The sequence below is a fragment of the Chiloscyllium plagiosum genome, chromosome 29, assembly GCF_004010195.1.
Source record: "Chiloscyllium plagiosum isolate BGI_BamShark_2017 chromosome 29, ASM401019v2, whole genome shotgun sequence".
NCBI lineage: Eukaryota > Metazoa > Chordata > Chondrichthyes > Orectolobiformes > Hemiscylliidae > Chiloscyllium > Chiloscyllium plagiosum.
In genome coordinates, this window is record NC_057738.1 from 5,066,549 (window position 1) to 5,081,183 (window position 14,635).

Sequence of the window (14,635 nt, forward strand, 5' to 3'; positions counted from 1 at the left end):
CCGAGGTGGATGAGATGTGGACTGGATTAAAGCAGGTCTGTAAAAATAAATGAGCTGGACATAAATTAGGGGAATATTAGTATAGCTCTGCAAATGAGTGTAGCTGAAATTGAGTGCAAATCTCTGGAATTTGGTCAGTAGGGGCGAGAGGTAAGTGGGGGAGAAGATGCTTGTTCATTTGCATTTGTCTTTCCACCCATCTTTCACCCTTACTGGGGAGCAGAGACAGCGACCTGAATTTCGCTCGTTCAATTGCTCGCAACTGAATTGAGCAAGGAAAAATTGGACTGACGCTACAGGAAGGTGGTATCTTGATTGGCTGCTAAGGAACTGCCTTTTGAGACTAACCCTAAAAATAGCAGTAATTTGGAAAAGCATATTATTATTATTAAAGGATTTACTGAGATGCACTGGGGATAAATAAAAGTCAGGGAATAAGAGGAGACTAAAGACTAAAGGGAATAGCTTTTATTGCTGATAGTTTCTAAAGTCGTAATTTTGTTTTAAGGTGCATAAGGGTTATACTTCAGAGATCCAGGATAGAAGGGCCTGAAAATTAACTTTATTTGAGTTTAAGGGCAATTGAAGCATTTAAGTTAAAGGTTGGAAGGGGAGTTCCAGGCCATGGTGGGCTTTTCCTGCTCTATGCAGAAACTTGTCCAGGGCTAGTATGTGTGGGGCAAGTGTCTGCAGCTGCAGCTCCTGGAAGCTCATGTTTTGGAGCAGGAGCAACAGTTGGGAACCTTTGGAGCATCTGTATAACTAAGAAAATCAGGCCAAGACTCCACAGGCACAAAGGGAATGGGTGATCACCAGGCAGAGTAAGAGGGCCAGGCAGGTAGTGTAGGAAAGGCAGATAAAAAGGAAAAGGAGGTGGGTTAGCACTGCTAACTAAAAAGGAAGCGTGATTCTGAGGAACAATATTAGCTCTGGTGCATTGGAATCTATATGGTTGAGCTTAGAAACATTAAGGGGCATACAATTAAAGTAAGGGTTGTAGCATATAGCCATCCTGACTTGAAAATATATCGCTGTTTCTTCATAGTTGCTGGCTTAAAATCCTGGAGTTCCCTTTCTAATGGCATTGTGGGTCTACCTACAGCACATGGATTGCAGCAGTTCAGAAATGCCTGGAGCTCATCATTGTAAAATCTTTTGAAATCTGGAATCACCGTTATGGCTTTCTTGATTCAATGCAGATATGAGTGTCTTACACATCGGCACTGGTATGGTTATCTCCACAGTGCTCTTTACAAACATAGGAACAGGAGCAAGCCATTCGGCCCATTACACATGCCCCATCATTCAATATGATCATGGCTGATCAAACACTTCATTGCCTTTTGTTCATTCCATACTCATACCCCTGTATGTCACTGGGTATTCAGGGATCTATCAACCTCTATCTTAAACGTACTCAAACACTGAGGCTTCCTATCCTTTGTGGTGGAGAATTCCAAAAGTTTACAACCCTGCAGTAAAACATTTTCTCCAATCTCGTACATAAGTTGCATCTCCCTTATTTTTAGATAGTTGCCCCTGGTTCCCAAACCCCCAATCACAGGAAATACCTGACATTTATCTGCTCTCTCCATTTCTTTAAGTATTTAAATAATTTCACTCCCTGTCCTCAGCCATGAATGTTTTGTTCATACTTTTGGAGCACTGGATAAGATGCAGTGGAATAATTCCCTTAATTGACATCTATTCTTCCTCAACATCGGTCCAACTGTTAGTGTACGGGTCACTGCACATCTCAGCCACCTCGGGGGGAGCTAGATTTTCTTTCTGTAAAGTGAATAACGCAAATCTTTTGCCCCACGTATAATCCAGCACACCTGCCTGCCAATCTCATCTGCACTTCACACTCTTCTATTCCTTCAGTATTCTTTCTGATGCAAACCTGGACAGACTATGACTCAGAAGTGTCCTTCTGATCAGTTAATTAATGTTGTATATATATTCATCTATTTTATTCCGACTTCAGCTGGTAATGATAATTCCATGACTAATGGTGTTGCCAGTAAATGTAACATAGCAACCTGGAAGTCTTACTCTTTTCCCCTGCTCTTCAAAATAAGCAATTTAACAGCATGAAGTATTCTCTGTTGGATCTCGGATTATGTAGAGATGTTGTTTAAATGGTTTCTGATCCATTTGGCACATATGTTCTGAATGATTTGCCTGAACATTGTGAACCATTATCTGAAACAATCACCTCCAGTATACCAAGAAGATTCACTACTGGCTATAAATGTGCTTGATGTATCTCTCAACTGTCTGAAAATTGGGAACTTGGCAAAATAATCTATGTTTAAGAGGAAATCATTATCATGAATGGCAAACCAGTCAATTACAATTTTATGATAAGGAATAACAAGATTTAAAACAGAGATGAGGAGAAATTACTTCTTTCAAAGGGTTGTGAATCTGTGGAATCCAACACCACAGAGTATGGTTGGAAGTTGGGACATTGCATAAAATTAAGAAGAGAGACACACAGACTTTTAATTAGCAATGGAATGAAGGGTTATGGGGAGCACACAGGAAAGTGGAGTTGAGGCCAAGATGAGATCAGCGTGAACATATTAAATGGCGGAACAGGCTCAAATGGCTGAATTGCATACTGCTCTCAGTTTTATATTCTTATATTCTAATCTGTGAACTAGGAGTGCGATGAGACCTTACTGTGGGTTCTGTGGGTCCCTGAACTGGTTTGACTGGCGCACAAGGTGGTTCCTTATTCATTCTCTAGATATTGTAGTTAATCACATGGCAATGCACAAGATTTTGGGTTCGGTACACAAACAGAAATTGCTGGATAAACTCAGTTAATTTGGCAGCATCCGTGGAGAGAAATCGAATCCAGGGATCATGTTCCAACTGGTGGTGTAGCAAAACACTATAATTTTTAAACAAAGAAAAAAAAAGCAATGTATCAAAGTTTGTGAGTGGTTGTCCTCCATTAACTCAAGTGGGCCTGCTGTCACTCAGAGTGTCCCAGTGCCATCAGTCAAGGACAGAATCTATGCACAGTCCAGGGTTCTACCACAGTCAGTCATCCAGTGACAGTCAGGGGATAGGTCAAGGGCGAAACAGTCATAGGACAAACAATCCAGAACCTCAGGTTAATGTTTTGGTTGCAACAGTTTGAATTCCACAATGGCCAATGGTGATAATTTGAACTCAATACAAAAAGCCAATTTAATAGCACATAACCATTGTCAAATGTCATAAAAATCCATCATGGGCGGGAGAGCAATTAGTCCTGGTGGTACATTGAGGAGTGGGAAGGGTGTTGGTGGTCTGCAGCCAAAAGGTGTTCCATGGCAAAAAAGGATGGGGTATTCAGGTGGTTCTTTTGTGTGGTCTTTCATATATCCCGGGATAGGCTGGGACTTACTTCCCTGGAGCACAGGAGGTTGAGGGGTGGTCTTATAGAGTTTTATAAAATCATACATAAGTTGAAGGGCAAAGTCTTTACCCTCAGGCAGGGGAGTTCAAAATTAAGGTGCATATTTTTAAGGTGCAAGGAGAAAGATTTTAAAGGGACCTGAGGGCCAATGTTTTCACATGAGAGTGGTTCGTATGTGGAATGAACTGCCAGAGGAAATAATAGATGCAGATGCACTCACAACATTTAAAAGACATTTGGACAGGTATACGAATGGGTAAGGTTTAGAGGGATATGGGCCAAAAACAGCAAATAGGATTAGTATAGTTTGGGAAACCTAACTGGCATGGATGAGTTACACCGAAGGGTCTATTTCCGTCTGTATGAGTCCATGATTGCCGAGTACATCAGCATCACTCATTTTAATCCTGGGTGATGATGCAATGACGCAGTCCTAATTGAAGAGCTCTGAGACAGTCAAGATTAATATTTGCATCTAGGTTTTCTGAATAGCCTTTTTGATCAATCGCTCTATTGGTTGAGGCAGATTGTTTCTCCAGTCATATTAATTTTAGTCTAAATATCTAATAATTAGAAATTTAATATTTGAATCACACCAAACGCAAACAGTTTCTCTTTCAAACTTGAATAGGCATTTTCTTCATGAATTTTGTTTTATTTGAGGAAACAATGTTACATTTAAAAAAAAAGACATTTTGCCTTGTGTACTTGCAAACAAATAACCACTTCAAACGTATTTTATGAAACCAAATATTTCTTTATTACTTAACTGATTGTTTCTACAGATCAGACTTGGGCCTGCATAGCAAAATATGAATGTATAGTTAGAAATATGCAAAATAATACTTATGCCTCTTGTGATGTTCTGCTTGCCAACACCAGTCTGGGTTCTGCCAGGATCACTCAGTTTCTGACCTCACTATAGCCTTGGTACAAACATGGTTAGAAGAGCTGATCTCTGTGGGGGAGGGAAGAATGATTGTCTTTGACATCAAGACCACATTTAACAGAGTGTGGCATCAAGAGGCTTGTGTTAGATTCGATGGAAATCAGGAGAACAACCTTCCGCTCATACCTGGCACAAAAGAAAAATGGTCGTGGTGGTTGGAAGTCACTCATTTCAGCTCCAAAACATCTCTGCAGGATTCCTCAGGGTAAAATCCTTTGCCCAATTTTTGGCCTCTTCATTAATGACCTGCTGTCCATCATAAGGTCAGAAGTGGGTATGTTGGCTGATGATTACATAATGTTCAGCACCATTCATGCCTCATTAAATACTGAACCAGAATGTGTCCAAATTCAGCAAGACTTGGGCAATGTCCAGGCTTGGACTAACAAGGAGTAAATAAAATTGCCAGGTGATGGCAATCTCCAATTAAAGAGAATATAACCATTGCCCCATGATGTTCATTTGCCTTACCATCACTGAATTCCCCTTGATCAACATCCTGGGAATCACCATTGACTAGAATCTAAACTGGACTAGCTACATAAGTACGATGGCTACAAGAACAAGTCAGAAGTTAGGAATCCTGCTGCCAGTAACTTACTTCCTGACTCCACAAAGTCTGTGCACCATCTACAAGCCACCAGTCAGGAGTGTGATGGATTTTCCCCCACTTATTTTGATGAATGCAGCTTCAATTACACTCAAGGAGCCTGACACCATCTATAATAAAGCAGCCTGCTTGACTGGCAACAATTCCACAAACATCTATTCCCAATGTTCATAGAATGATACAATAGGCTCTTCAGCGCATTGCATCAGTAGGAGGAGTCTGTACTATTTACAATATGCAAAAGGGTTAGAATTAGGAAAGAGAATTCACCAAGCCCCCTTAGACAGCACCTTCCAACCCTCAAACACCAACATCTGGAAGGGCCAGGGCAGCAGCTGCATGGGAACACCACCACCTCCAAGTTCCCCTCCATCCTGACTTGGAAATATGGTACCATTCCTTCACTGTCACTGAGTCAAAATCCAAGAGTTGCCTTCCTATTAGAATTGTACATCTACTGACAGCACATGGAATACAGCAATGAAGGCAGTTCACCATCATCTCTTCAAGGACATCTAGTTATGAGCAATAAATACTGGCCTAGTCAGTGATTTTTTTTAAAATGTAAGCATGTGTGCACAGTTGATGTGTGTGTGTGGCTTTAGACAAAAGGATTCGGAGCAGGTTGCTGCACTGGGAGTAGGATGAGGGGAATATGCATGTCTGGAAAGGGAGATTGGATGTTAATAGTCACCTACTGAGAATCCTCTGAACAGCGTTTCCAATCCAGGACTAGATGAGGAAGAGTCCCAGGACCATCTCAACCAGCTCCAAGAACCCAGAAGCCAAGGGCTTCACAGGAAGCACTGTCAAGGCCTACCTTCCCATCCTGCACCAGTGTAGACATTCACCCCAGTTGATAGTTTATTTAGAGTAGGCCTGGGAGGCACATTCTGATGAGCAAAGCACTGACATGAACTTGCAGATACAAGAAGAAATGGCCAATGTCATTGACAGTTGAAGGACAATTGGACAACATCTATCACATGCTCCTGCTGAGCTCAGTACAGATGATTAGCCTCTGGACTCAGCCATTGATGAGCTGGCAGAGGTGCATTGTCAAGCAGGGAATTGTTGACAGAAGTGCCAGAGATTGTGTGCAGACTGGAGTGTAGAGTGCATCCACATTCTTATGGGTCTGCAGTCAGACCAGGTAAGAATGGCAATTTCCTTCCTTAAAGGGCATTAGTGAATGAGATGGGCTTTTCCGACAATCAACAATGGTCTCATGGTTGTCATTAGGCTCCTACTTCCAGATATTTATTGATTTCACAATCCACCATCTAGCATGGTAGGGTTTGAACATTACCAAGGGTCTCTCAATTAATATTCTGGTGATAATACCACTAGGTCGTTACTTCCTCAATGTGATGGATGAATGTCCCCTGCACAGAAAGGATTGTGTGGTAAGTGCCTGGCCTCCATATAATCCAAGAACTCCATCCTGATGTCCTAGTCAAACTGAACAGTGTTTATTGTTTATTGGTGCAAAGGGAACAAAGAAATGTATATTGTATGATAAGCAATAACAAAGTTTCACATTATAAAACTAGCATCTGCATAACAACAGGCTACAGTTTCTGAGTGTCCACAACTGCTCATGTAAAGTCATAGTTTTCAAACCTCACCATTATCAGGTTCTCACAGGTGTCTCTGCTTTGTCTCAGTAGTGCCCTGGCTCCCTTAGGATCATAGTCAGACTCCCTTTCATCTGGGGAAACAATTCTCCATCTAAATTCTCATCCTGTCATTGTCAGCTCTCTGTATAGTGAGGCACATCTGCAGGAATTGCCTGTAGTCACATGAACTGGACATCCTTTCCTCTTCAGAAATCTGGCTGGATTTACCAGGGAGCTTGGAGAACCACATGACATCATGATGGCCCCTTGTACTTGAGAGAAGCCAGCAATGGCTGCGTATCCAACATCTCAGGCAGCTCAATGTGTAGTGAAAGGGACAAACTATCATTTTCCTAAGGGCATTGGTAACTCACAATCACAAATTGGTAACTACAGTCAATGGTAACTGAACCAGCTGCTTTTTATAAGAGACCAGAACTGAAGTAGTACCCTTAATCTATAAAGGTTCCCAGCCATAGGTTCTCAGCCTAGCCAAGGTTTGGGCAAATGTAAGGGTTGGAGTCCGGAGTGAATTTTATTAAAAACTGGTTCTGTGATCACTGATATGGCTGCACTAATATTGGCCTCCATTAGAACTGAATGACCAACTAAACCAAAGTTTATTTTGATTGTTTCTGATTTGGATGTTGCTAAGCAATTTAATAGTTCCAAACCAGATGTAGGTGGATTTTCCAGGGTATGAACTCTTTTGGATACTGGCCTATGAGTTATCTTACTCACTGTAGGTCTAGTAGGACTCTTTAGTTGTCTTGAGTCTACATACCAGCTGTAGCTACAATGGCTTGCTGGCCTGGATCCTGAAGACAATGTTAACTGTTTGGCTGAGGCTTGGCTTTGTTTTGGGGTTTTTCTGTGGCTGACCTACAGTCCCCCTTATCAGGATATTGCCTGAGTAAGGCCATGCAATTGCCTTCACTTAAATATTGCTGCCAGCCTCAGTCAGACTGACAAGGGTGTCCACTTCCGTCTGAACTGCAATTCACATGCTCCACTTGCCGTATTTTCCAATGATTAAGCCAGTTGTAGCACTGTTTGAAATCTAGTTGGGCGTCAGCTAGTAGATGCTTTTGCATAGTTACATCATTAATCCCGCATACCAAACAGTCTTGAAGCATCTCATTAAGGGTTAAATCAAAGTCACATGCTTCTGCCAGTCATCTTAACCTAGTCACAAATCCCGATATGGACTCCCCTGGTTCTTGAATTGCCGAGTAAAAACGATAGCCTCTTAGAATTAGAGGAGGCTTGGGGTCAGAATGTTCCTTAACTATGTCATCAATTCTTGAAAGTTTTTAAAATCTGGTGCCTCAGCAAAAGGTGGGCACCTAATAACAGAAAAAGCAGTGGCTCCACAGACACTCAGGAGAATTATTCACTTAATTACATGACTGTTGCAAGTTAAGTTTCTTCAGGACTATGCTTTCCTCTCCTTGCCACTGAAATAATTCCACAGACGCCAGTATCCTGTCACCAAGTCACCTTTTATTTACACAGGAAGAAGCCTTAACTCTTGTACTGCCTCTTCAGAGTCAACTTTCAGAGTGCCAGGATCTCTGGCACTTCTGTTTCTATCTGTCAGCTAGGACTCCCTGATTAGGGCTGTTAATCTGGTCCAATTAGGAAACTCATATTCTATGAGATCCTTCTCTTGAGCAGCTTGACATCAAAAGCTTTGAGCTCTAACATTGGAAATGTTTGTGCAGTGAAATGGCTTGTTGATGAAAGATGCATGTAACTGGGAGGAAGCTCATGTTTGAATTATGAATGCATGGGTTTCCTGTTTTTGCCTAAGAAAATTGCTCCTGTGAAAATAATTTCCATGGGCTGGGTTATTGATAAATATTCATGACATTCTAGAAAAGCAAATCCCAAAGGTGACCTCCTCTGAAAACTTAATACCAAACGTTTAACCTCCTATAGGGAAACTGACTCTCCCCAGTTAAGTCCTCCTGACCATATTCTAATAGTTCCTGTCTGGAAAATTCTGGCCATCATATCCTCTCACAACTTGCTTTCTCATCTATCTCTGAATAACCAACAGATTTGGTTACAACACAATCTGTCCTTGCTCATCAGAGTCAATAATGAAGATTATAAAGAGTTGAGGCCCTAGTGCTAGTCTTTAAGGTACTCCACTAGTTACAATTTGCAAACCTGAAAATGTCCCATTTTTTGCTGCCTTGCTGTTTCATGTGAGTTAATTCATCATCAAAGTGAGGACGGCAGATGCTGGAGATCAGAGTCAAAAAGTGTGCCACTGGAAAAGTGCAGCAGGTCAGGCAGCATCCAAGGCGCTGAAGAGTCAACGTTTTGGGTATATGCCCTTCATCAGGGTGTGTGGCAGAGTGAAGGAGGGATCAGAGAATAATAGAGGGGTGGGAGTGGGGATGGGGGGGGGGAATAGCTGTGAAGGCGATATGTAGAAGCAGGTGGGGGGTTGATAGTGATAGGTTGGAGGAAAGGGTAGAGCGGATGGGTGGGAAGGAAGATGGAGAGGTAGGGCAGTTGAAGAGACATGGAGTAGGTGCAGGGCATGAGTGGTGTCCTGAATGTTTGTGGGGAGTTCCTGGACTAAGGCGGTCAGAACGGTGTTGAGATATGAGGAGATAAGTTTGGTGGGGCAGGAGCAGATGGAGATGATAGGTTAACCGGGGCAGTCAGGTTTGTGGATTTTGGGTAAGAGGAAGAATCGAGCGGTGTGAGGTTCTGGGACTATGAGGTTGGAAGCTGTGGGCAAGATTTCCCCTGAGGTGATGAGGTTGTGGAATGTCTGGAAGATGATGGTAGGTGATGGGAGGTGAGGTCATGGTTGAGGAGGCAGAAAGAGGAGGTGTACATGAGTTGGCACCATCCATCCCTCTCACCCACTCCAACCTCTCACCCTCGCAAAGCGCAGCCCTCCACTCCCTTCGCTCCAACCCCAACCTCACCATTAAACCAGCGGACAAGGGAGGCACAGTCGTAGTTTGGCACATGGACCTCTACACCGCTGAAGCCAGGTACCAACTCAGACTCCTCCTCCTATTCTCCTCCACAGTCCTGATGAAGGGCCTATACCCGAAATGTCGACTCTCCTGCTTCTTGGATGCTGCCTGATCTGTTGTGCTTTTCCAGCACCACACTTGTTGACTCATCCTCTATCCATGCTGATGTAGCATTGCTAATGCTATGGGTTATTTCCTTGTGCAATAATATTTAATGTGGCAACTTATCATTTGCCTTTTCAAAACCCAAATAAATTACAAACTACTGATGCACACTTATTTGCCCTCTTTGTTACATCCTCAAATAATTCTAATGAATTTGTCAAACATAATTTCTCTTTCACAAAACTATATTGACTGTACCTAATTGTAATAGGTTTCTCGCAACGTCCTGCTACCGTGCCTAACTAGTAGATTCTAGCATTTTCCTAGAGGTTAGACAAATGCTCAACAGACAGTTTGTGATTTGTTTATCTATTTGCAGCTCACCAGTGGTGGTACAATTTCTCCCATAGAATGCACTATTACATGCCAGATAATGAATTACATGGCAATATAATGTGCAATGCCTTCAATAATGACAGAGGAGTTTATATGTATTGAAATACTTTCAGGCCCTGCCTTATGAAGTGAATAATCCACATTATGCAGCTTTACTTTCATATTCATTTATTACTGGGAAATCTCCACAATAGGGAACTGGAAATTCCTTAGGATTTTAAAGCAATACAATTTAATCTCCAGAGTTCACCCTTCAGCTTTGCTTTGACAGCATGTGATTTTATCTGTGCACTTTGATTGGGTCCAGCCATGTATTGAAAAACCATGGAAACAGATTACTTTGTAATTACCTTCACTCTGTCATGTGATAATACAGCCTTTCAGGGAGATAATACGGATGTTGCATTAGATTCTTTAGTGAGTCATAAGCTGCTTTTGCATTGTTCTTTGGTTCAGGCTGGAGCAAGTGGTTTCTGGATTTAGTGCATCTAGTTGTAGCTGGAATATATATTTGTCAGAGTTCATCAGGTTAAATCACAATCGTACTACCTGAACATAGGGCTGCTGTCTCATTAGAGAGATACAGTGGCAGTGGTTTAATCTGAGTGTCACCACACCTCAGGTGAAGGGGGAGGTTGAGAAGGAGAGTCCTTCCTGTGTAGGTGTAGAAATTGAACCCACTCTGCATTACAAACCAGCCAACCAGCCACAGGTTCATCAGGATACCACATGTTACCTGTGGCTAATCCCAGTTTATTTACCTTCTGATTGTAGCCAGTTGAGCTGGACCTGGAACCAGTCTTACTGAGAGGGATTAGCACAGTAAGGTACATTGCAAATATATCTTCCTGACATCCAGCATTTCATTGGCCATGTCAATGCTTACTGACTCAAATCAGCACAGGTAGAATATGTCCCACTAATGTGACATCTAGACCCTACACCTCATCTGTCCCATTTGCACTGCTAATGCCTCAATTGTTGCCTCTGTGTATTGGAGGCAGAAGCTGACAGGATTGGAAGTTCTGCTCAAAATGTACCAAAGCGGCAATCTGGGCTTCTGGTATTAGAAATGGTATAGAATAGGGAAAGAGGCCTCCTGGGTTTGAATTAGTTTTGGGAAGCAAGGGAAGTGTTTATTATTGGAAAGGAAGAAAATATATGATGAGAGCCACAACACAAGGGAGCAGGAGCAGACTGTAAGTCAAAAGAAATGGAAGTGGAAAGATGTATGGCAAAAATAAGGGGATGAAGAGAAGAAAATTCAGCCGATTCTCTAAACAGAAAGATGGGAGGGTGGCCAGATATCCACCAAGGCAGTATCACTAAACATCGTGCTGGCTTAACTACATGATCAGCCATCCTGCAATTCTGCCAAAACTGTCATACAGTGGGTAGTTGCACCCCGTAGAAAAGGTGAAAGTCATCAAGTAAGGTTGCAAATGAGGCAACTGAGAACTCTTTGGAAGAGCAGGTTGTGATGTTGGAAGGAAGACACAGAAAGCAAGTGTGTCACAACTACAGCTAACGGAGAGGAACCAGCAGAGCAATATCACACAAGTTGGGGCAATTTCTAAAAATGAATCAAAGAGGGAAAGAGCAGGCAGCATGTCATACATTGGCACACAGAGAGCATTCTGTATGCAGAGCTTGCAGAAACATCAAGGTGATGGGGCAATTCAGGAAGTCATGTGCCTGCAGGGGTCACTGAGACACAACTGGAGTTTCAAACATCTGTTACCATGTAGCTGGTCTGGAGCAAAACCATCGCTGAAAATGGGACACAGCGGTGACAATAGGAACAACTGCTCCAATAATAAATTTAGCCCTTTAATACAAGATGTCAGAGAGGTGACATCAAAGAGAGCAGGATGGGTCATACAGTGTCCCAAAGAATAAAATTCCTGGAATTAATGGACCCTAGATAGTCAGTTCATGGAACATTTTCTGGATTGTTACTTGAAATAGCTTGTTCTGGAGCCAAATACAGCATGTCTACTATACTATACTGTACACTGGAATTATGCAAAAGGAATTAATTAATGATCTTGTAGTGAAGATACCTTTAGGTAGCAGTGACCATAATATGATTGAAGTTTAGATTCAGTTTGAGGGTCAAAAGTATTTTAAACTTATATAAAGGCATTGAGGAGGTCAGAAATGCAGAGCTAGGTAAAGTGGATTGGCAAGTTAGGTCAAACAATATGCAGTGGCAAATATTTAAGTGAATACAGTCATAGAGTCATAGACATATACAGCATGGAAACAGACCCTTCCGTCCAACCCGTCCATGCCAACCAGATATCCCAACCCAATCTAGTCCCATTTGCCAGCACTTAGCCCATATCCCTCTAAACCCTTCCTATTCATGTACCCATTCAGATGCCTTTTAAATGCTGCAATTGTACCAGCCTCCACCACTTTCATTGGCAGCTCATTCCACATATGCACTACCCTCTGAGTGAAAAAGTTGTCCCTTAGGTTCCTTTTAAATTTTTCCCTCTCACCCAAAACCTCTAGTTCCACCTTAGGAAAAAGAGCTTGTCTATTTATCCTATCCATACCCCTCATGATTTTATAAACCCCTATAATGTCACCCCTAAGCCTCCAACGCTCCAGGGAAAAGAGCACCAGCCTATTCAGCCTCTCTCTATAGCTCAAATCTTCCAACCCTGACATCACCCTTGTAAACCTTTTCTGAACCCTTTCAAGTTTCACTACAGCCTTCTGAGACGAGGGATACCAGAATTGCATGCAATATTCCAAAACTGGCCTAACCAATGTCCTCTACAGCCGCAACATGACCTTCCAACTCCTATACTCAAAGCTCTGTCCAATAAAGGAAAGCATACCTAATGCCTTGTTCATTATCCTGTCTACCTGTGACTTCACTTTCAAGGAACTATGAACCTGTATTGCAAGGTCTCTTCGTTCAGCAACACTCCCAGGACCTTACCATTAAGTGTATAAGACCTGCTCTGATTTGCTTTTCCAAAATTCAGTACCTCACATTTATCTCACAGTACCATCTGCCACTCCTCAGCCCATTGGCCCACCTGATCAAGATCCTGTTGTACTCTGAGGTAACCTTCTTTGCTGTCCACTACACCTCCAATTCTTGAGATTACACAGAATAGATGCATTCTAATGAAAAATAAACCTTCAAAAGGGAGAGCACACCATCTATGGTAAACAAAAAAACGTTAAAGAACATATCAAAGTTAAAGCAAAAGCATATAATAATACAAAGTTTGGTCTTTGTGCTTTCCTCAGGGCATAACTAATTCCCTCCACCTTTTAATGAATACTTTTAATGTATTCACTAGCAACTACTTTTGCTGGAAAACTCACTCCATCTTCGTTACCTTTTGGCCTTCCTCTTTTCCCAAAACACTTACTCTACCCTCATTCTTTCTGGCACCATCAGATCATTTGTAATTATCCTGGATAGAGTATCCCAACAAAGTTTAGATTCTTAAGCCTTCAACCTCTTTTGGATATAAACTGAAGCCAAATGCTCAACCATTATCTTGATTAACCCAGTTCTTCTTGCCTCGCTAGGTACTTTTAAGCTGTATGCTCCTAGCTACAACTTCCAGTTGTCCGAGGCTAAGAGAGGCTAAGGTTTGGCCAGTTAATTCATCCTTTTTCTTTCCCATCCATCTTTGTAGTACAATTTAACATGTTGTTCAAATATTAGATTAAGAGAATTTGCTGTGGCACATGTGTCTTAAAAAGATAAATTTCAGCCACTTAATTTTTTCTCCTGGGTCAAATTTCTTCCTTTAGGGATGCGGTCCAGGCTTGTTTTAAAATTTGGTATCTGGTCAGATTATTGTGTGCTTTTGTAAAACTTTGACTCTTTGCAATTGATCCTATCTTGGACAAGAATTCACATTTCTGTCACAGACAAGAGGGTGAACGGTACTGAATTATTTATTGTCTTCCTCTTCAGCTTTTAACTAAGGTGATTTTTAATCTTAGTTTTCCTAACTTTCACCCCCATGAATATTGACAATACTGTGTTCTTCCTAAACCTTCTTTTTGTGAAGTCCAGTTTTTTTTAACAACCAGCTGCAAACATCTTCAGGTTAAAAAAGTAAAAGGGATGATTTATTCAAATAATTAAACCTTGGTGTTACATCTTCACAATTAACACATAAATATACCAGACAGGGAGAGGAGGAAAGGAGGAAAAGCTACAATTATAAACGAGACAAAGGCATCATTTCATGTGAACAAAAAATGCTGTGAGTCAGTCAATGTGGAGTAAAGTTCTTGCAGTTGACTGCTTCGGCAGAATCCTCTTTTTTAGGAGCTCAGAAGCAGGTGGGAACAGTTGAAGATGCAGGAATATGATCTTTATAGACTGAGAATGAATTTTTCAGACTAAGTACAGCATTATTCCTGGAAATTGTTTCAAAGAGAGGCTGTGATTAGAAGTAGACATTTGTTGAGTCTGGAGTTGCCTTTTCCAATGTTAAAAAAAATTGAAAAATTAGAATTCAGAGATGTTCAAAAGCCAGACGTGTCATT